The sequence below is a fragment of the Lichenostomus cassidix genome, chromosome 1, assembly GCF_008360975.1.
Source record: "Lichenostomus cassidix isolate B80296 chromosome 1, HeHo_3.0, whole genome shotgun sequence".
NCBI classification, from domain to species: Eukaryota; Metazoa; Chordata; class Aves; order Passeriformes; family Meliphagidae; genus Lichenostomus; species Lichenostomus cassidix.
The window spans coordinates 43,283,214-43,306,948 of NC_139479.1; the positions used below are offsets into that span (position 1 = coordinate 43,283,214).

Sequence of the window (23,735 nt, forward strand, 5' to 3'; positions counted from 1 at the left end):
GATCCATGTGGTAAGCCATGTGTATGTATATTGTGTTCATGTGTATTCATGCATGCTTGCCCATCAGGACTTTGTGGTCACCCTTGCCACTGGCTGGACCTAAGAGCAACAGCAGACTCATGCTCATCAGGCTATTGAATTCAGCAATCTTTCACACTTGTACTGTTGATGCTGTCAAAAACATTTTTTTTAAACAATGTCCTCCCCCTAACTACCTCATTTTTGACTGCAGTGAAAAATGGGGAATATGATAAACCATATGTCTGATTCCAGGTTTTTTTTTTATTGTGTGCATCATCCAGATTTCTTAATTAAATCTAAAAAAGCAGGTCATGAGTTGAATGCTATCTAATTATTTAATCCCTTTGAGTTCAATATCTGTATAGAGAAAATAATTTTATGTATTGTATGTATACTTTCTTTCTACACCAAAATAAAATGATGTGAAAAACCTCACTTTTTTGCTCATGTCCACAGAATGCTGTTTCTCTCATGAAATTCTGTAAACAGTGAGGCTGTTCTGCAGAGTTTACTGCCTCTGGCATGCCCGTGTTCCTCTTTGGGATCCAGTGAAGTGAACTGGAAGAGGATGAATGAATTGGGCACAGTGATGATGTACTCCTGGTGGGTCCATTCACAGACAGAGCACAGCAGTCAAAAACATTCTTTTTCAGGCATAGCAAGAAAGATTAAATCTGCTAGGATTTGGAGGAACATTTTCTCTACATCTTCCTTTAGGATAAGCACCGTGACATTTCCCTAACAGATAGAATGGGGAAAGGCATTGCTCATAACAGTGCTTTGCTACAAGATCTTATCAGATTATCATGGCCACAAAAAGAAAATGCTGATTATTCACAACTCTTCAAAAAAGGAGGCAAATGTCTCCAATGAAGGGCTATCTATCACTCTTTTTTTTCTTCTAAATAAATGTTTTAAATATTGTCAGACTGAATAAGTTATCATAATTCATCTACTGGGCTTCACTTGCAAGATAATGTCCTTGCCATTCTAGTATTGTTCCTCTGGGGAGGAGAGAAAGGCTACGTGCCTCTCTTTGCTAAAGCAACATTTATTTATACTTTATAGCATGAAAAGGGTCTTTGATATGATGAAGAGTGTTGCTTAGAAGTAAATTACACTTTAGTAATACTAATTAAATCTTCAATGACACTAAGAATTCACCTGAAAGGAAAACATTGCTTTTAAAGCACTCAGGAAATAGCTATAATCTGAAATCTGTGGTTTTTGCAGGGTGGAAGATTCAAAAATGTTCATAAGAAGATGTTACTGCCAACACTTGTTCTTTAACTTTGCCAGCTTCAAAGGAAGTTGGCGTGTAATTTAATAGAAGAGTATGTTGATTAATTGCAACAGTGATAGGTTTAGTTTGAATACTCCAGGTAAATGTACAATGTTTCATAGCATGAAAAGTAAAAACTATTCCAGAATAATCATGAGGGCTTCTTTCATATACTCCAAATCCTAGCTGACTTTCTGAAAAAGTCAGCCAAACTCTTCCTCAGAATATTGGGAGAGACTTTCAGAAAAGGTGGAGCTGCTTTGATGTCTGAATCATGCACAGAAAGTTGAATTAGCCAGCTCAGTGATGCAGAATAGTTGTACTCTATCTCCTCTGGTAGACTTGTCTCCTCAGGGTTGAAGTAGGGGGTGTCTAATTGAATCATTTCTTCGTTCAGCTCAAATACAGCAGAGATGTAGTTCAAATCAAGAACATTTGTTGTTCAATGCATTTTGAGACTATACATAAAATAAACATTAAGAATTATAATTAAGTCCAGGAATTAATTTTCACTGAAAATAAAAACATGAATATTATAAAATTTATCTTCCATTTGGAAGTGTTACTTAAAGAAATTTATAGAAGTGAAGTTTATTCTTACAGACCTCTTGAAAATGCTTTCAGAGTTTAAGACATTTTCCTCTTCAATCTTCATATCACCTTTCCTCTACTTCTGAAGTCTTTATTGGTGACACAGAAAAGTCCTGAAAGCTTTACCTGTCCTTCAGTTTCAACAGTTTTGTTCCTTCAAAGCACATTAGAATTATAGTAGGGAAAAAAAGGTGCAATATTGGGTTTTCATTTCATAAAACTACTTATCCTTCCCCAAAATCCCATCTTCCCAAATTAATTTGACAGTAGACAGAAAAATTATATACCACCTCTCAGTGCTTCAGTTGACTGTACTCCAACAGTTAGCAATGCTGCTTCATAATCTTTACTCAAATTTCTGGAAAAAATCATTGAGTTGTGAAAAAGAACTGTGACAAAGCATATGGAATACAAAAACATGCAAGATAGGAAAAGTAAAATTTCAGGGAAAGGTAAGATTGTTGAGATTAGTATAACTGTTAGATCAAGGACTCCAGACAAGAACCAGTGACATTGAAAGGGAAAAACTAAAAGATTCACAGGGTGATTACTGAGCAGCATCCAGAATCAAAGTGTTTCAGGGATCTTCTTTTCCTACAAGGCAGCTGCCTAGCTAAGAAAGATCTCATTGGATTGGTGAGAATAATAGTGCTAAATATTCTAGTTCATTAGACCCAAATTCATACATAGCAAATAAGTAATTTGCTTTTTATTTTTATTTTGTGTATAACTTTACACACTCAGTAAAATTTTCTCAGAAAAGCCCAGGGTGGGAAGTTACAAAGTAAGCAGAGGTCAAAGAAATTTTCGTTTGTAACAGGAGGAAATGCTAAAGATGTAACAGAAGTATAAGAAATGAGGAAGGATATAAAATCAATGTGCTTCTGAAATGGCTGATCTAACGAAGTGCTTTTATTAAATCAGGATTTAACAAGATAAATTAGAAAGGTACACATAATTCCAAAGCAGTAAATATATTGTGAATATACAGTTTGATAAGAAGCTTTTGAGAGAGTACAGTACTTTTAAAGGAAGCACAGTACCTCCACTTGGCCTGGATTATTTGCATTCCTTCATCTCAAAAGTTATTCAACCACTACCAATATTTCTGAAAATAACAGAGAAGTGAAGATAAACCTCTTGCTTTCTGGGGGATAATAATAGGTAGGAGTTAATTTTCAGTAATTTTGTGTTAATGTGCATTACTGATATTTCTCAACGGATCATGACCATGGGAAGCAATGCAATATGTGTCAGCAATGAGTTTTCTTTGTACTTCAGTTTTTACCAGCTGACCCTGTGACCTAATGTGCACCAGCCATGAGTACTTGGATATACTCGCTCAAAGGGTAGAGAGTTGTGTGGGTTGGAAAGTGCAAAAGAAAATGGGATTTCAATAAATACTTTGAATATTTCAAAATTTGAAATTGCCTTTGATTATTTGGAGCTTTGATTCTTGATGATATATGTAAGGTTTGCAAAGAAGTCTTGTATTGGTTCTTGCTGTGTAGAAAACATGGAAAAGCTACACTGTCACTATAAAAGATAATTATACCCTAGAGTTCAGATCTCTGATAGGATGAGAGGGCTTCAGATCCAGTAGCTGGGAGAGGTAAGAAACGGGCTTCAATTGAGGAAAATCCTGTCCTTCAGATAATTTTATATATGTCAATAGATAAATATTGAGGCAGGCAGAAGTACAGTTAATGAGTATTCTTAGCTTAACAGCTGTGGCACTCATTCGACTGTTCGGGTTATTCTAGTATGTCTGACTTTCTGCTGTTCCAGTCTTCATCAGTCCTTGTGCATGCACCATAGAATTTTAAACTATTAATCCTGCAATAAATTATAGCTTAATTGCATGGGAAACACTATAGAAATGAATTATTAATTATGCAGTATATGTGATATAATATGCATAATATAAAATATAATTATGTTAATTATACAGTCAGTGAGGCTGTTTTCAACACCACCTTCACCTCAATTATCACTGATTCTAAAGAAAGAACTACATATAGCTTAAGACAGGCAAGTATAGAAAGAGAGGAGAAAAGGAGATTGCAGTAAAGGAAAGGAGTAAATAAATGAAATAAAGACATTGAAAATAAGTGTCTGTAGCTGAATCAGATTTGGAAGTGGCTAGGTTTAGAGTTTCTCATGAATGCCCATTCACCATCTTTCTCAGGACTCAGGACTTAAAAAGAAAAATGTTAGAGAAATAAAATTCTGCAGAACTTCTTTTTTCTGAGCAGTCATGTATCCTTACAAAATGAAAAAGAGCAATACTTCTAGTAAAATAAAATTCTAAACATTCTTAAAATGAAAAGAAAATTGGGTAGACAAAAATGATAATTTAAGTGGTAATCATCAGTTTCTTCCATGGAAGACTCTCTAGGCTTAGCTATATCTTAAAGTTTGCAATAGTTGAAGTAGAAGTAGACTAACTAAATGAAATAAGATCAAAGCCAGCAGCCTTTCAGGGATATCACACATGCTAAATGCTGACTATCTGTACAGCTGTTGTCAAGCGAGTGTTTGCTATCTGCCTTCAGGTTTATGCCAGTATGTATTAATATGAATTTCTGACAGAGTAATCATCACCTAACAGAATTAAAGAGACTTATTAAATTATTTAATAGAGGAAATCTTGTTGATATATGAACTGTTCCACCTTCTGTTTAAACTCTGCCATCAGTTTTTTCTCAATATCTTCCAAAAATACACTATTTAAATCCACATTCCAAATATAAAATGAGCTATTATAAACTTCCCTGCAGACAAAACTTTTAAAACTCTTGAAATGTCTTTCTTAGGCAAAATTTTAATAAACTACTGGTATAAACATTCTTTTGAAAAAAAAGCTCAATTAAAAAGAAAGAGATTATGTTTCAAACATGAGTAACAGGTAGTCTGAAAGAGCAGTCATTTTTCTAAAATGTAACACCAGACTGTACACAGTATTAAATGAGATCCAATCAAACTTTCCTGTAGTTACTTTTCTCTAATTTGTTAGCACAGACTTTAACCCGGCTTAGAGTTCAGTGTGCTCACAAACCATGGATTTACTTCCTTCCCGAAGGTGACTTTTCATTATACTGCATACCTCCAAACATTAAACAAAATGTTAAATATAAATTTTATAGTTTGCATGACATCAAAGGTTACGTTATTGACATGATTTAAATGAATTTTATGCTTGAAAAAGGATGTTGTGGTGAATTTTGTATTATAGACTCTGTAAAGGAAATGTTACAACAGTATTTAATTTAGAAGTTGTTATTACACTATTTATTTTATATAAAATTACAATAAATAAGGTGCAGAAGCTCTTTCTTAACTCAAAGGAAATATATGTAATTTAAAAATAACTAGGTTCAGTGAAACTAGATTATCTCATAAACTCAAATGTAAAGGCACAGTAAAAGACAGTCACAGTGTATATATTTAAATTAACTAATAAATTACAAGTGTTAAAAAAGTTTCATGTCAGAAGAATATTCCTCATCCATCCTTAAAACTTTGTAGCTTCAAAGTTTTTAAAAATATTAATGCCTGCAGCCTGATATCGTGGATGAGTGCATGCACTCTTCCACTCTGCAGTTTACGAAATTACTAAAACACTGGAAGTGTCATTCCAATCTCCAAGGGAGGTCTGTTTACCAAATACTGAAATCAGTTCGGCTGTTCCTAATATCTACTATGGGTGTAACTGTTGTGAGGTGATGGATCTCTTGGAAGTAGTGGGATTATGTGAAGGCCTTGTGAGACCACAATCCCTGCTTTGAATATCAGAAGTCTACCTCCACAGTGTAATTCCAATTATAATGAAAAAAAAAAAGTAGGAGTAGTTTTGGTATGCCATGAAATATTGCAACTTGGTTTAATGGTTCAGCCAATAAAATTTTTATGAAAGATCAGCAGAAAAAAAGTGCCCATAAGCTCTTCTAGTCTTTCAGAGCTAATGTAGGGTAGCATTGTGAATTAATGGATTTTGATAACACATACTTAATAAAATATGGACTTGCCATTTCAACCAGGAGTACCAGAAGTGCTATTTCACTATATTATGATAATATGAATAGGTGCTTTTAACTGGAATTGATAAATACAAGCGTTCTGTGACAATGGTTTTGAAATCCTAAATGGATTCCCCACGTATACCATCAGCGGCCTGTCTAAAGCATTAATACAATAACATGATTATAACTTTTTTGATACTTTTTAATGACTAAGTAGTTGGAAATTTGCTACTTTTCTACGTAAAAAATTCACAATTAAGTGTTCAAATCATCATTATTATGACTCTGGTTTTAACACTCAGCAATAATTCTAATTTATGACCATTTCATTACCATTTAAATGCCTCTGTGCTGTTCATAGTGATTATTTTAACTAATTCCTAGTATTGAAGACATGCTTTCCCCAGTAACAGTTATATGTTTAATTTCTTCCAAACTGTAGCATATGAAATCTACATCCTTGCCGTTGTGCTATAGATGAGTTTGTCTTATATATTGTGATAGTAAAGCAATTAATTCCAAATACTATTTTCTCCTCACACATTTAAGAACTTGAAACATTAAGGACTTCATTACCTCTTTTTTGAGAATATTGTGATTTAACCCTGGTAGGTGGCTTATCAACACATAGTTTCTTGATCATTCCCAAATCTAGGACAGAGAAAAGAATAACAAGGGTGAATGTGAAACAGCTTACGTGTTCAGGTAAAGCAATTTTGAGGTAAAGCTAAAGGTGCATATGCCAGTGAAGAATTCATTCACTGCTTCCCATCAGCTGTCATGTGTTTAACCATCTCCAGGCAAAGCAGAGCTATATCAGATGTAACAGGTACTTCAGAAGGCAGATGTAATAAATTCCAAACGTCCTCTACTTTCTCCTTCTTCCCCCTTTGCTTTTACTGCTGAATATGACTTCATGATGATGATCCCTTTGGGTACTTTCCAACTCAGAATATTCTGTATGCGTGTGAGTGTGTGCGTGTGTGTGTGTGTGTGTGTGTGTGTTTGTGTGTGATTAAATGCAAGTGGGAACTAAGATGTGGTATAGATTTTGTTTCAACTGAACTGGGTCCACTGGGGCCAGCTATCCCATGTATGTACCCTCCTTACGTTCTGGTCAGTCCCAGCTTCTTGCTGCCTCATCATGGGTGCAACATGAGAAACAGAGAAGGCCTTGATGTTTATCACAAATGAGTGCTTTAGGTCTCTTGAAACATCCTCATTAAAGGTGCTAGCAAAAGCAGGTTTCATATAAATTTGTGAAAGCATGAGCTACACCTTGTGTTCAGCTAAAAGATCCACTCAATTACTTACTACATAAATTAAGCATATAATGAAAAATCAGGTTAGAATAAATTTAGGATTATTTATTTGGAGACACAGGATGCAAAATAAAGTTCCAGAAATTCCTGCTGTGGACAGTGTTCCTGATCTTGAGATTATAGGCTGTCCTGAAGAGGAAACAGGGGGAGAAGGACCACCACAATGCTGTGCAAGCGCTGTTCAGCAATAACTAAAACATTAGTATATCATCGACACTGTTTACACTACTGTTTATATCCAAAGCACAGTGCCATACATGCTACTATGAAGAAGAGTAACTATCACAGCCAAAACCCCTGATGAAGCTCCATGACAAAGCATATTTGATATCCAAGCCAACTGCCTTGTATTAAGTAGATATTTTTGAGTAATAAGATCAGGAAGATGGACAGGTAACCTTTTAATTTTTCATGTTTTCACACTACGGAATCATGTTTATGATAGTAGCTAAACAAAATTATTACAAGTACACAACTGTGTTTGCATATATTTTCCAGAATAGGTCAGTTATTACCTGCATTTGTAATGCATCTGCAATAATTGATAGCTCTTGCTGTGTGGAGCAAGTGAGGCAGAGCTGGGGAAGTTTACCTTTGGCTACTTCCTAGACCTACATGCATGGCATCTTCACAGGATGTCTGAGATAGCCATCCTATGACCCCAAATCCAGCTACAAATGTAAGTAAATGATATTTTAACAGGCAGATTCAGTGGTGAGAAATTTTGCTTCTTCCATTTCTTTTTCTTCCTGTTTTGTATGTGAATCCCAGTTTTATCTAGATCTATGGTTGTTTCTGCCATGTTTGCACACCGCCAGTATCTGAATTAAAATATTATCCATCCTGCTAGAAGAAGGGCACTTTATCAACTTCTCATGTACTACTAGGATGACAGGCTAGACAACTACTTGCATAGTCAACATGTATTCTGCACCAGGCAGTACAGAACAATGCAGAAGTGGAAAATTTTCTGGATATTAAGGTCAATTCTTCACTGCATCAACCTCAATTTTCTATGCTTCACTGACAAAATAAGGTCCTTCAGCTGGTAGCATAATGAGCTGAACTAGAATAATTTCACATCAAAATTGACTGTAAAACAAGATTTAAATTTTAAAGGTGAAAAGAATGGATTCTAAACCTTCCTTCCTTCCTTCCTTCCTTCCTTCCTTCCTTCCTTCCTTCCTTCCTTCCTTCCTTCCTTCCTTCCTTCCTTCCTTCCTTCCTTCCTTCCTTCCTTCCTTCCTTCCTCCCTCCCTCCCTCCCTCCCTCCCTCCCTCCCTCCCTCCCTCCCTCCTGACAGTTTGAACAATTCATGCCATTGAAGAATTCACACATCGTCTAACAGATGAAAGCACAAAGTGTTAGCTTCATTAGAACAGAGGCAAAGCCTGACCTATCTTTACCAATATCCTAATTTTTTTTAAATTGTGTTGTCCCCTTGGGGCACTATATTAAACTAAAGATGTTCCTGCTAAATTCAGACAGTCAATATACATATACTACAGTGGAATCATAGATTGACACAGTCTTAAGAAAGAGTTACTGATAAATGTAAAAAAATCCAAGAAACAAATGGCATTTTTTTCCTCCCGTGCCTTATGCTATTGCAACCCTTTCAAATTTATTATGTAAAATAAAAAAAAAATAGGTCAGGTGCTGAATGCTTTGCTTCTAAAACTATTGTGAGATGCACCATTATAATCTGTACAGTACCAAGAAGACGAATTGCAAAATGCAAATGTCATTACACATTATTACAGAATAAATTAGAATCATAACTGATTCACACAAGTTACAAAGTTAACCCTTCTTTTTAAATGTTTGACTCTGCTGATGTTGTTTTGCATTAATAATTTTTGCTGAATAACTCAGATCCAAAGAGATTATTAAAAGCATAAGACAGTTATGTTTTGATCAGTAAAAGAAACTTCTGTCTCCTTCCCTTGAATTGCACAGAGCCTATTACACTGTCAAATGATGAGCTGTCTTCAGATATTAGTTGAAGCAAAGCAACATGTGTGTGGACACTGAAAATTGAGAGGTTATGTATGCCTTAAAATTATCAAAATTCTTGGACATCAGTTTCAGTGTGTAGAGTTGCACTTCAATCAGAGCTAAGAAATATGAGAAGATAACAGCAAAACGTTGAAATGAATAATAGATAATATCATTCATTGTTAGACTGAAGAACTCTAGAAACACAATTACAAAATCTTGGTTCACATCCCCTTTCAGTTAATAGAATAAAAGAAAAACCAATGGTAGCTCCAGAGGGCAATACTATAAGACTGTAGTAACAACTGTAGAAATTATAAATTTATCCATATAATTTAGAAATGCTTTTTTCTTTTTCTTTTATTTTTTTCTTTCTTTCTTTATTTATTTATTTTTTTTATTACTGATGTATGTTTAGTAAAAATCCTCAAAATTGTCAATGGACAACAGTTGAAGAAGTCACACCGCTGCAACTTGTGTTCATTCTTGCAAATAGCAATCAGCTTTCATTTAAGTTTATAGGCTTGCACCAAATAGCTTTAAGAAAAGCTTAAGAACAATGTTAAGAGTCATTTAGAATATGATTCTTTTTTCTCTTTTCCTTTATTTTAGGAATCAGCCAAACTCTTGTTCACGTGATTTATTTATCCATCTTATTTTAGTTGAGCAGGTGTATTAAGAAGATCTACACCTTTTAAATCCTGACTTCTCACTCCTGATAACCCAGCTACAAAATCTGTCAAAATGAGCAAAAGGTGTGCCAAAATTGTGGCACTTGACTGCTTAGGTTAGCACAGGTCTATGCTTCAGCATGAGACAACATACAGACTTCATCACTCAGAAAAATTCAACATAAACTATTACAGTCTTATTTTGCTGATCATTTCAGACAGAGTTAATCTTTTCATGCTGATATGCTCGGGATTTTTAGGGAGTACTTAAGATATTAGCTTACTGAAGGGAAATTGCTGTAGGTGTTAACATTGGGTTAAAATGTTAGTTAAAAATAGGCTTTAGGAACAGGATAGGTAAGCACTGCATGTACGGGGCTCAGCGACATGATCATGAAGATTGCTTAGAGAATGGGGATTGTTTTAGTGAAATCATGCGGATTAGCACCTGTGAAATAAATCAGAAATACTATGGGAGATAAGGGGGCTTAAAGTCATGCTTGGGGGGAAACAATGGAACAATGATAAGTTGATGATTAACATATAATTACATCACTATTCTGTAAGGAAATGTATAAAACTGTACTTGTTTCAAACCTATGGCGAAGCCAGATTTGGGTAGATGTTACACCCCGGCTTCCCGAGCTCGAATAAAGGCACCTGCATATAATCATTCCGTGATTATGTGTTTTCCACGCTAACATAGGCATGAAAAGCTTGGGTCAAAAACAGGATGAGGTTAAGGATGACTTCACTGTCTCACCAAATATGCATATTCTGATAATGTCTATAATGCATTTCCCATATATATCTAGAAAGTAGTGGACTTTGATTACTAGGCCTGTCAGTCACACTCTGAAAGACAGTAGCTTCCCTTAAAAAGACAGAAAGAACCACCAAGAAGGTTCCATTTCCCATTAAAGAAAAGAACATGTAACTGGTTAATTGTTCATTACATGATGCAGAGGGTGTATTAAATACCAAAAGTAACCATGAGGTATCAAACAACTCACAAGCTATTGTGTTTTGACATTTTTCTACACCATATGTGTTTGGTAGAAAAGTGTCCTTGCCTCTGTCCTCTATGCTTCTGATGCCACAAAGCAGTAACTCTTACTGTGACACTGCCTTCTAGCATGTGTGGAGTCACCGCCCCAGGAAAAAGTGTGTATTTCTTGTTCAACATTATTCTTCCACATAAACTACTAAAAAATCCATAACCATTTGTTAATCTCTTTTGGCTTTTACCTATACATACTCTAATGTCAGTTTACTACCACTGTGAAGTAGTTTTACTACATCTGTTAAAGGTTCAGGTTGGACATCAGGAAGAATTTTGTCACTGAAACAGTAGTTAAGCATTGGAAGGGACTGCCCAGGGAGGTAACAGAGTCGCCATCCCTGAAAGTGTTCAAGAAACTACTGGAGTCAGCACTTAGTGCTATGGTTTAATTGAAATGGTGGTGTTTAAAGGTTGGACTCTATAATCTCAGTCTTTACCAGCCTTGATTCTATGATGCTATGCTGTTACAGGATGTATTGCACCCTTTACTTATTCTAGTTAAGTTTCACAATGATACTCTGCACAGACTTTGAACCTTTGGAGTTGCATAAATTAATTATGATAAACATAAAGCAAAAAAACCCTACTATTTGAAGAGGAAATTGTTTATGTTTGTCTTCAGCTATAACTATTTGGTCAGTTTGAAATACACACAGTTAAAAGCCTTATGCAAGGCATTACAGATTTATTTATTTTTATATTTATGTTGTGGTATCTTCAATAGAACAATAGAAAAAGAGAAAGCTAACACCTCCCGAAATCTGATCTATAACTGAACCAAATAATAATTCAAATATTAGTGCAATAACAAAAAGGTATCTGATAGTGAGTTACAATTTCAATGAGAACAGCCACATCATAGATATGTTTGTCCCTACTCATTCTATGAAAGAAATTAAATCAGATCAAACACATTTAAAAACTATGCCAGATTCCAAAATAAGTTGAAGCTTTTTTTTATCTTAGTTTAGAAAAACATTATGCAGCTTCAGAAATACTTTTGTTGCATTATTTACACAAAAAATATAGAACCCTGAGCATAGCTTCAATTTTCCCCTGAAAATATATAAGGTTTGCAATAGGTCAGTGACTGCTTCTTTATACAGTCAGTGATAGCAGAGCAGCAGTAATTTGGTAAAACATTCTGATTTCATGCTACATCTGTTATTGGTTGAGCCTTCAATTAATCTGTTCTTCTTGCAAGTCAAACTACTTCCACTGTTTCTCAGTTAGAGACAATGCAGCTTTCTTAAGAGAGGATATGAAGGGCCAGATTCCCAGCTATTATGTATTGTCAAAGCTCTATTATTACCTGTCAAGACCTGTCAAACTCTGCTGACAAAGGCCCCTGACAATAGCTATACTTAGTATTCTGTTTCAATGAGTTATACCTTTAATTTCACATATAGTTTGTCAAGGGGAAAAAATGTTCATGCAGTCACATTTCCTTCATTAGGTTTCTTAGAAAATGTGACTTTAATTTTGGTGAGTTGAGCACAACCGACATCCAAATACCCAGAAAGATACTCAGTCAGTCTCTCTCCAGTGGGATGAGGAGTAAACGGAAGCTGAAAGGACGTGTGGAGCAAGTTAAAGGCAATTTAACAGGGAAAACAAGAGCTGTGAACTTACACAGAACAATGAAAGATGTTATTCCCTATTCCCTACCGTTTCCATACCAGAAGCACACCCTACCTTCCCTGTGACAGGCCCAACAGATAGGGTGTGTGACACAAAGTACTCCCTATTCCTCTCTCTACCTGGATGAATATGGTGACTCATGGTATGCAAGGCAATGGATACAGACTCCTTCCTGGTGCAGCAGACACATCTCCTTTGTGACTGCCCTTCCTTCCCAGGTGCTCTGGCATAATAGATATGAGGTTCTGCAAGTGGAACCAAACAATGATGAGTACAATGGTTCGTCGAGCTTGGAAGTGTATCCAAGGTTAATTCAGCTCATGCCCTGCATCAAAACTCCTTTCATAAAGCAAAAAGTTTTGTCACTCTTACAGGAGACTGTCTTCTGAGGGGGACAGAAGGCCCAATAGGCAGCCTGAATCATCTTCTTAGTGAAGTCTACTGCCTGCCCGGGGCTTGGATTGAAGAAGTGAAGAGAAAGCTTCCTACCTGGAAGCCCTCAGATCACTGTCCATTTTTTCGGGTAGACAGCAATGAAGTTACAAGAAGCCTGAGGACAATCAACAGAAGCTTTGAGATGACTGTCTATGGGATCAGGAGCACAGTAGTGTTCTCCATCCTTCCGGCTGCAGGAAATAAAGAGAGTACTATCAGGAAGAGTCAGCAGATAAATACTTGGCTCAGAGTCTGGTGTCAGTGACAGAATTTGTGGGGAGGGAGGTGGTGTTGATCATGGGTCAGTTTACACAACATCAGGCCAGATGGTGACAAATAGGGTGTACTTGTCTCAAAGTGGGAAAATAGTCTTCGCACAGGGGTTGGCAGAGCTCATTGAAAGAACTTTAAACTAGATCTGAAGGGGAAATGGGTTTAAACAAGTCTGGCTAGAGATAAGCCTGGGGGCAGCACAATATTATTTGAGGGATGATGTGCTAGTGAGGATTTTGTTGTGGTGTTTTAGTGGAGATAGAGGAGGGAGATCTATGCTGTAGCAGAGACACAAGGGTCATTGATATGCTGGACACCACAGAAGAGCCTGAATATGGTCACATAGATATTGGGGTTTCTCACCCATAAAAGATCTCAGTGTCAATAGTCCAAGTGAAATGCATCTATGCCAACATTTAACATCTTATGATTAAATTTACTGTACTAGTAAGTGCAAATTCTCTTTTCTCTTCATCTACTATAAGGACACAGAATTCTACTAGCTCAGGCTTAGTTTTAAACCTGTAAAACTTTAAATTCGTGTGGTTGAATTTTAATATCAGTTTCTGTTTGCAAGCCACTTTGCTTTCTTCTTCCTATATCTTAATATGTCATAAATATCAAATTCTGATAATCCAGATTGCATTCTGGTAGATATAGAACTGTTTCTAGATGTCTTATTTATTTAAACTTCTCCAACACCAATTTAAGATCTAACCTTTTTATCTAAACCCATGGCAATTTTTATTTCCCAGCTGAGTAACTATGAGAATTAATAGGTACTCCAGAAGAGCACTGGGAATGCATTTTTCAAGCTCTGTATAGCACTTGTGATATAGAGAAGGATCAAGAGAGTTTTTCACTACTACATGAGAAGCTTCCAAGGGTGCTGTCACATGATTCTTAGAAATCTCTTTAGATGTTTTATTGCTTTTATCTGCAAGTATACCCTTATTGCATGGCTGCATTTGTGGCAACAGCCTACAATTTATTGACACATTTCTCAGCTTCCTCACTTTCATAGTGGAACCTTTTGCCATCATACCAAGAGGAGAGTTCTTTCTACTGCCTGGATATGTTTATTTTTCTCCAGCAACAGAAAAAAACTTATCAAGCAGCTACCAGAAAATGGCTCTGTTGCTGAAGTCTAAAGGCAATAAGAGACTTTTTTTCCCTGGTGCTGATAAGGACAGATGATAGTAAAAAGGGACAAGTTGTTTGGCTTTGGTCTAGTATCCCAGAGAATACATAATACAATTTGTTGTCCGTTTTCAGTGACCTGTTTCTTAAACATCCTATGTGGAAATCAGCAAAGAGAGATTAGCTGTACTGCTAAGGCTTTTTAAAATAAGTTGTTAGAGTAACTATAAAGAGGGAGTGTCATGCATAAGTGAGAGAAAGAAGTTTGTGTTGCTGTAGTGGTTCAGTGGGAGGGGGAATATGACATCTGATTATCCAAAGGCTTCTTATCATAATATGCAAATATGAACTTCAAATGTGTGAATTGTCCTCCAGAAATAGCAAGTGGGTTTTTTCCTTATTAGCTTTGCCGAATTGAGGTCTTAATTACCATGCAATTGCTACAACTGTATATATAAAATATGTATAGCAAAGCATTTTTCTGTGATTTTTAACTTAGAAGGAGTACAATGACTTAAATATTTTAAATGCAATTGAAATGCAGAGGCTTAAATATGATAGTGCAGTAACTTCTTGCAGTTACCAAAATCTCTGGAGAATCTTGGAAAATATGGCCTTTAATATTGAATTGCAAATGTGTGTTCATTAAGAAGCCAGAGCTTATAATTTCATATCCATTTAGTACATGGTTAATCAACACTACCTAACTTGGTGCTATCCAATTTTATTCCCACTAGATTGTAGTTGTGCCACTACTGTCCAATTTAAAGACTGCTAGTCACTATCATTACAGTGAATCACAGTTACCTAGGAGATAACCCAATAAAACAGTCTTCCTGATGAAGCTTCTCCAGTCAAGCAAAGTACACTATAATAATACCCTGCATTTATATGGCACTTTTCATCCCAAAGCACTTCACAAATTACATACAGAGAACATCACAAAACTGCAGCAGTTTCTAAGTAGTGAAGGGCATAAGGCAACCAGCACACAGGATGCTGTCTGAAACTAATACCAAGGAGGAAATTTAAGTGACATTTCCTATTATATTGTTCCTGCATTTCCCGTATCTGTGCATACAACAAATGAACCCCTCTATTTAATGTATTTTCTGTGGTGTGCAAGGAGGAAAAATAGAATGGGAGACAATCTGAAGGGAAATAACACAATAAATGGGACAATCTTGCTTACTTTTGAACTTGGGCCTTAGAGCAGATATAACCTCATGTTCAGAGTAATAGGGAATGTTATTCCACTGAGAGGCAAGCATGATATGGCAAAGCAACCTGTAGTTGTTCCAACACATTTCTCAGAAGTATAGATTCAAATAACTGTTATTTAACATCCTGAATTCCTTCTAAATGGCATGATCTTGTACGTTTCATGGATCAAGTTTGCACAAGTCTGGGAAACTTAGAGAGGGGAGACAAGACATGGAGAGAGCACTGTTAGCCTTGTTATCGAGCCTGACATTCCATTCCTCCCACCCTCCATACCAAATAGTTATTATATAAAATTCACCTTCACAAAAGGCAAAAGTTTAGCTTCCTTACATCTAAAGTAACTCAAAATATATTTGATGGGAGAGATCAAAAGTATTAAAAAGTAAAATTTAGTATCTGAAACTTCTTCCTGTGTAAGAAGCACAAGTGCCCCTCTGAGTGTTAAGGCTTTCTTTTTTTTTTTTTTTCCTTTATTATGGGGTTAGGGCAAGTGAAACATTTTCTCCATATCCCACGTTATATACATGACCTGCTCATTATTAGTGATATGGATGTTACTATCGTTTACAGTTTTTACAGGTCTAGATTTTCTAAAAAGCAATTTTTACCTTTAAGAAGAATAGCAAGAGCAAGCTTAGATTTACCAATGGTTATTCTTAAACTTTCAAAGTTCTTATTTATATTTTAAAGCTTTGTTATTTTACTGGTTTTAGAGAACACTTCCCAAAACAATACATATGTACAGTTTTGAGCAAACTGCTGAGTGCTTTCAAGAGTACATAGTCTTTTTCAGACTGCAACAGCCTTGGAAAAGTTGACATTCATTTCACAGCCATTTAAAAACATAGTCTGACTACCAGCAAATAAGATGCAAGATACAAAGGAGCTGAAACTGGATCTCATGAAGCCTAACATGCAAACAGGAGAGATTTTTCAGCACATACAGCATATGTATGTACATATTAATCTGATATAGGAAAGCTCTATTCCCATATGAGATATTAATAACTGACACAGGTTGACCATTCCACCCAGTTTGTCAGAACCTTACAAATGAGGTACAAAATTCCTAATTCAATTTCCAATAATCTTGAACTTGAAACTATCTTTTAAAATTGGACTAACTAAATTTATAACACAAGCATTGGAAAACCAGAAAACCAGAAACACATTATGTATTCATAAATTGAATGTTAACCCTTGAGAGAAGGAAGAAAAATATAATAAAAAGCCAGAGGGAGTACACAGATTGAAATCCTTGAGTCATTGGTTCAAAGAAAATTAGTAATAATTTGTACTGGCTCTGAATAAACATGAAATGATAATATTTTTTTATGAAGCACAAATGTTCCTTAGATTAGGCATATTCTTTTTAAATATTTTATTTTCTTAGTTTCCTTCTTAACTCTTCCAAAACAGTACAAAAAGTTATCAATACAATCAAATGCTTTGACTGGAATGCTGCAAATTAGTATGAGACTTTGTGCAACAAAATAATAAGTGATATAGTAACACACAGGGGACAAGGTACTGGTGATCATCTCAAAAATGTAAAAAGTAGACAGAAATCAGTTTCACATGGATTTGTCCATAAAGTGGAGTCTAAATATAGTAATCTGGAAGTTATCAATTTTGAAATTTAGGAGTAAAAATACGATTAAAAGTCTGCACCCAAAATATTATAATAAACTGGAAATTCCTAAGTTGACTGAGGTGAAACTTTGAGAGTAGTGAAGATGCAACATAATTTTCTCTGAGGCGATTCTGATGGAACACTTCCCTCCAAACTGCCCTGAGAACTTACAAAAAAAGCAGAATGAAGAAAATTTCATTAGATTTGGTTTGCAAATTTTTGTTACATATAATGTTACAATAGACATTATACCTTTAAGTAAATTATGAGTTTAAATGAGGGTAATGATAAACTTACCATGGCAGATAGCTTCTAAGTTTTAATAAAAGAGTTTTTATAAAGATACAGGCTAAAAATTTATCATAAGTACTGGTTGAGGACTCTGGAAGAGGAAATGGTTGCATCTTGAATCTCTGATGGTTTTCTATGATGTGTAGTTAATAGGCTCTATAAAATTTTGATTTAAACATTTGATTAATCTCTTTTTAAAATATAGTTACTCGTGCATTTTTTATATTCTAAAAGAACTAGCTGAAGACATATGCTATAGTATAAAATTTAACATTGAAAGTATCTTGATAGTTTGTCCTTGAACATGAAAGTCACGAAGGTTGAATTCATCATCTCACTAAGGCTAAAACAGCCTGTACGGTTTGATCTCTTATGTTAATGATTCTGCATTTTGTGAACAGTGTGAGCTCCCAGAAGCAGGACATCCACCAAGATGTTTTGGGTCAATTTGATGCCCCTCCTCATCTGTGAAAGCCTGAGCCTTCTGACCTGGAACTTAGCAGGACCTGAATCAAGTCAATCTCTTACATGCCTTGGCACATCTGTATTTTCTCATATCTGGCATATGCTCAGAAGGGGAGCAGAGTTGGTGTTTCTCTTATATCATCTTGATTATATCCCTTAAAATGCCACAAAATATTTCCTCTCTCTTTTTCATTTTATCTGTTTGAGACCACTGTTCAAGACTAGCATTTATCACTATTAACTTGGGAGCAACATGTTTCATCCTTCAGTGTCAAGAACTTGGTGCATACACCTGCCTCCTACAAACTGCTGGTTTAAATGCAATTTGAGCATCCTGTTACATAACAAATAATTATATTTTTAAGATGCACCCATATTATATAACTGTATAAACAAATACATATTTAGATGCTCCAACATAACTAATTTTAAAGGGATTAATCTCTTTTTTAAAGAAATGTTTTCTTCTTTGACATCGAATACCAGAGTATTTGTATAACATTTTAATTTGCTGGTAGGTTCAGCATGTAAAATATGAAAATATGGATTGTTAATGATATTTTAAAAATGAAGAGACCTCTCACTTTTCTTTTAAAAATAGTACAAATGTACTTACTCATTTAAACTTTAGCTAGTATAAATTCATTTTTTAATAAATCACACAATGTTAATCACCTGTGCATATGGCAAAGGGGATGTCTGTTTCTCATTTGACAAGAGTGGGAGCAAATACATTTAATTTAAATGATTTTCGGGTTATTGTAGGAAGGTGAACTATATCCTGCACTTCACTTTCACTTCTGGAGCCCATCTGTCAGCTTCTGCATTTCTAAGAAAAAAATAATGGCCCACTGCTAAATTTATATGTTTTTATTCCTTCTCCTTTCAGCTCAACTTGCTTAGTTGAAATCACATCCATAGTTAATCACTGGGAGTGAATTTATTTCTAGCCACAAATGCCTTCTGAGAATGGAAAATCTGAATTTTGTGAGGGCCTTTCAATGCAGTTTAATGTGTTTACTGTGTCTAATAAAATCTCCTTGAAAATTTTCAGATTTTGCTGGAGCAATTCTAGCTCCAGTCCTAAACTGTTTGTTCAGTTTCTGGCCAGAGCATGATGACATGAAGATCAATAACAACAATTATTGAGAATATACAAGTATATGGGTCAGAAAGATGGAGAGTAAATCCAGTTAGTAAGTAAAATTTTGACAATAATAATAACAATGAGCTACATGTTGAAAGAAAAATAAGATGTGATGCAGCACCTTCAGAGCAGTATTTTGAAGGGAATAAGGAATTAGATTAACAATGAGGAGAGACACTTGAAGCACAGGAGGCATGTCAGCCATGGCTTTAAGGTGGATCATCCTAGATCTTTTCTCCACAGTGAGCTATTCAAACATCAGAAACATTAAATAAAATACAAAATATGTCAGACAGAATTTGTATTTTAAATGATAAATCTTGAAATGACCAAGAAGGACAGCACAGAAACAGAACTAAAATAAACAAAAAAAAAAAAAAAAGAGGAAAAAGAGCTTGAAAAGAGTTCATGTCCTGCTTATTTTGTTTTTGCATGTCTCATTTCAGTTTCTTTCAGTCAGCTCATTGACTAACTTGGAGCTAATTGTGCAACTCTTGTTCATAGGAGGATTTCCTCCATTTCTTCTGATCCTTTCCTTTATGTTTCCTGTTCTTATAAGCATTATTTTTATCTGCAGTCTTGAATTTTCTTTCAGGGGCTCCTCATTGTTACTGTTATGTTGTGCAGTCTGTGGTGCCCTCTCTTACTCACAGACATAGTTACTCACCAGGGAGAAGCAGTCTCCCCTCTTCCAGAAAATCCACATTACCACTCACTCTCAAGGAGGAATACAATAATACAGAGAACACACACGTAAATCATTTACCATCTGTCAAATTGTTGAAGTGAAGCTTTCATGAATCAGAAAAAAATCTTTTTATTTGAGATTCAAAGAGTAGCAGCAACAAAAGTGTTTTCTGTTTCTTGTTACAGAGTTTTTTTTATTATTTTTACATAAAAAATTAAACACTTCTCTGAAACAGGTATTCCATTTTGATTGAGATGTGTCAGAGGTTAATTTGCCTTTCTGTATATACAAGATGCTTTTTTTACCAACTGTGTAGTTTTCTCTAGCTTCATATAAGGAAAACATTTACATAAATCCTTTAAAATACTGGCAAGATATCAACTTTACAAGGTCGTTCCCAAGCTGCATAATTAGAATACAAATTGGTTTGCAAGTACTGTTCAACATTTTGACACAGAGCTAAGAAAATAACGCCAGAGGGTGCTCTCTATTTCATCAGTGTTTCAAGACCCAGTAAAATTAGTAACAATTATAAATAAAGCAGCCTTATTGTTGCCTAAAGCAAGAGGAGATGGGTGAAAGCCAGTTTCATGATAATTACCCTTAAAGCAAATGGGTTCTTGATCAAAAAATGCTATTGACAAGGAAGACCAAACAAACATCCTAAATATAGAAATTAATCATGTTCATGATAACCTATGTAAAAAATTTGTGCAGTCTTAAAGCAAGTTCCAGTACAGTTATGAATTCACATTTTTTAAAGGCAGAAAGAAATATGTTGAAAAAACTGGAGCAGCTTGCATGGATGTAATTTTTTATTTGCATGTGTGTTCATTTTCTGTATGATTACATTGGCAGAGCTGCAGTTCTAAAGTTCTGACACAAAAGAAGGTGACTTGGTTGTCATTTTAGATTCTCTGCAAATTATAATGTGGAATCACTTGCCAGAGAACCTGCCAAGGCACACAATTTAATTATTTTAGTAATGAATTTGTGTATCTCAGACAAGTGAGTTGAGGAATTTTCTATGGAAGCGAAGATATTTTGGGATAACAAAATTAATCAATAATTTCATTATAGTCAATACCTTTAAAATAACTTCACACCAAGACATCTGTCTTCATATAAGAAAAATAGATGTGGAAGGTTGTCCAAATTTTTTATCATTTGGAAAATATTCCAACAAATAGAGGCAATTTCTCACTTTATTTAGTTATTTATTTTCACATTATAATTTCATAAATCATAAGATAATTAATCTAAAATGATGTTATGTCCACATATTTTCATAGCTACCATTTTTATTGTATAGTGAAAATATTTGGTACACTTGATAAACTTTCTAGAATTAATTATGGCACTATGTTATCCCTTATTCTAAGCTTCGCAGAGTTTCACTGCATATCTCACCACTGATACAGAAAGTCCTGGTCACTTGGAAATGCACTTGGGGAAATTTTAAAATAGTTTTGAGCAGGCTTTGTCCTGTTAGTAGAACTGATTGCCTGAACTTGCAGCCATTTGTTCCCATTGGTGCATTTCTTCCACCTCCCTTCCTTTCAAAAATGCACTCTCTACTATTGACATCCCAAAATTGAAGCAGAAGCATCTCTTTGGTAGATAGTGCTGCTGTGTGAACATGGCAAAGAGGAGAATTTGCATCAGGACCCTGAGCCCCTTCCCTTGGGTTTGGGTAAAAATACACAACCATCTGACCTGATATTGGCATGAAGGGTTGTTCCACAAAGGTATGGAAAAAGCCTTTCCAGGAACGCTCTCCCTTTACTTGACACATCTTACCCTGCCTGTTCTTGTCTGTGTACTGCTAATCTGAATCTAAAGCCTCATCCATGGGCTGACATCTGCCCCCCATCACCAGGTGTTGACTTGTCCTGCCCCTGTCCCCATTTCTATAGCCCTGCCAGGCCATTCTGGATGAAGGGACTATGGTTACCCTCTCCAGGTTTGATTCTGACCCCAATCCATAGGCCCACATCCCAGCCTGGGCCTCACCTGGTCCACATCCCAGGGAGGTGACTTATGCCAGGGGCTGGGGTAGAAACTGTGCCAGTGCTCCTCAGCTTCCCTGCACCTGGTTGCCAAGTCCTGTCCTGTCCTGAGAGACCCTGACTGCTTTGACTAACAAGAAAAACACAAAGTCTATCTTGCACTACATCATAAATCTCTGCAATCAAAAGGTATTCTTCTGAAAAACACAGTGCAGCTGAAATAATGAAAAGCAAAAGATCAATAAATGGAATTTCCAGGTAGTTTTACAAAGGATCACATGAATACAGTCATGAGTCAGGGTAACCAATGCTACCAGATGACTTTGTTTTGCTTAATGAGGAAAGACCAAGAAAACAATTTGAATTTGTTAGCTGAGACCCTTTGGTTTGTTGGACAGAGTTTAAGAACAGGAGTTTAACTACTACCAGTCAGCTTAGGTTTCAAGCTAAAAAAATCCCTCAACAATGCCTAATTTTTCTCATTGATGAGTTTACAGGTTTGGTTAGTAAAGAAATTATGCAGACACATTGTAGATCAACAGTATTTTTGGTAAACAGGTGGCTGTCATATACTTATTTGATTGACTAGTAACACTGTCCAGTGTAAGAAAAGATTAAGTTAAAATGATTTAGAAGAGTTAATGGGGATAGCTCAATAACTATTTATCTAAAAAATGATCATCACCTGGTGGGGATTTTTCAATTGTGTTCTGGCTTTCTGCAAAGATGTTAATTAAAAAAATTGAACAGAAATATAAATCACTACTGATAACACTTTTACATGTAAAAGGAGCTGATACAGTGAAGGGTAATAACAAGAGCAAAGAGAGATAACCTGATCGTTAGGGGAGCTAAATCCATTCAAAGAAAATGCAACTTAATATATCTAAAATAAAAGACATATAAAGAACAAGTTCATGCATACATAATAGAACTTGTTCTGAAAATCAGTGATGGATGGATGGTCTTTTCTGATGAACACATATTTGTGCCAGAGGACAGAGTGGTGGGTTGTTCTAGAGTTAGCTGTAAACCAATAAAAGCCAGCACTATCTCACAGTTCCAGTAACCTTCTGCTGTACTCAATGTGAGTCAAATTTAGCCAAGATAGATGGTTCTTCTTCCTAATTACAACTATAAAAATAAACTACATAGCACTTTGACAGGTTTCCTGGCTTCTTGAATTCATATTTCTCTTCTTGTATTATCTTTCTTTCCCTTTTCTCTTTCCAGGTGCTTGAGAAATGCAAGACTGAGATAATCCACTGCTGCAAGTCAAATCAAAGCATCATATAGGAAGATGAGAGAGACATTCACAAATAGTGGGAAGGATTTTAGAAGGTCCTGTGGGAAGGACTGGTCTGTATCATCTATATCTGACAATAAAAAGCTAAAAGTAAATGAACTAGACAAAGGGAGTCAGACCCTCATTCCCATCCATGATTTCTAAAGCTTTCCTCAGATTTTCAAAATAGTTGGGATTAAAAAAAACCCAAATCACCAGTTTTGTCTATACAGCTGAGAAGTCTTAAGACAGTGGTGGCTAATATTACTCTTGAATTTAAAACAGGAAATAAGTAAGCAGAATAAGTGCAGAGCTTTTACCTTTGTGCTGTGGTGTAGGTATTGTTAGATTTCAAATTCTCAATATAATCTTGTTATTTTTATATTTAAAAAATGTATGTTTAAAAAGAACTGAGAAGAACGAAATGATTTGTGCAATAGATGAAACTTCTTGAGGTGAGGATTTTCCTCTCTTAGAATCTTATTAGGTCATGTGAAATAAAAAAAAAAACAAACCCCACAACCTCTGGCAGAA

The 23,735-nt window shown here is 35.4% G+C and overlaps 2 long non-coding RNA genes across 3 annotated transcripts; one reads left to right on the forward strand and one right to left on the reverse strand.

Annotated features, from left to right (window-relative positions):
* Positions 1-335: 335 nt before the first annotated feature.
* On the reverse strand, positions 336-12,845 carry LOC146444603 (uncharacterized). 2 transcript variants are annotated; one of them, XR_014851537.1, is made up of 4 exons: positions 12,731-12,845; positions 2,182-2,252; positions 1,909-2,048; positions 336-579 (listed from the first exon to the last, which is right to left on the reverse strand). It is a non-coding gene; the product is annotated as an uncharacterized LOC146444603 (long non-coding RNA). The 2 variants fall into 2 exon arrangements; XR_014851539.1 differs by lacking the exon at positions 336-579 and adding an exon at positions 1,798-1,815.
* Positions 12,846-14,698: 1,853 nt separating this feature from the next.
* Positions 14,699-23,413, forward strand: LOC146444604 (uncharacterized). The gene is made up of 2 exons (XR_014849879.1): positions 14,699-14,843; positions 23,150-23,413. It is a non-coding gene; the product is annotated as an uncharacterized LOC146444604 (long non-coding RNA).
* Positions 23,414-23,735: the final 322 nt, after the last annotated feature.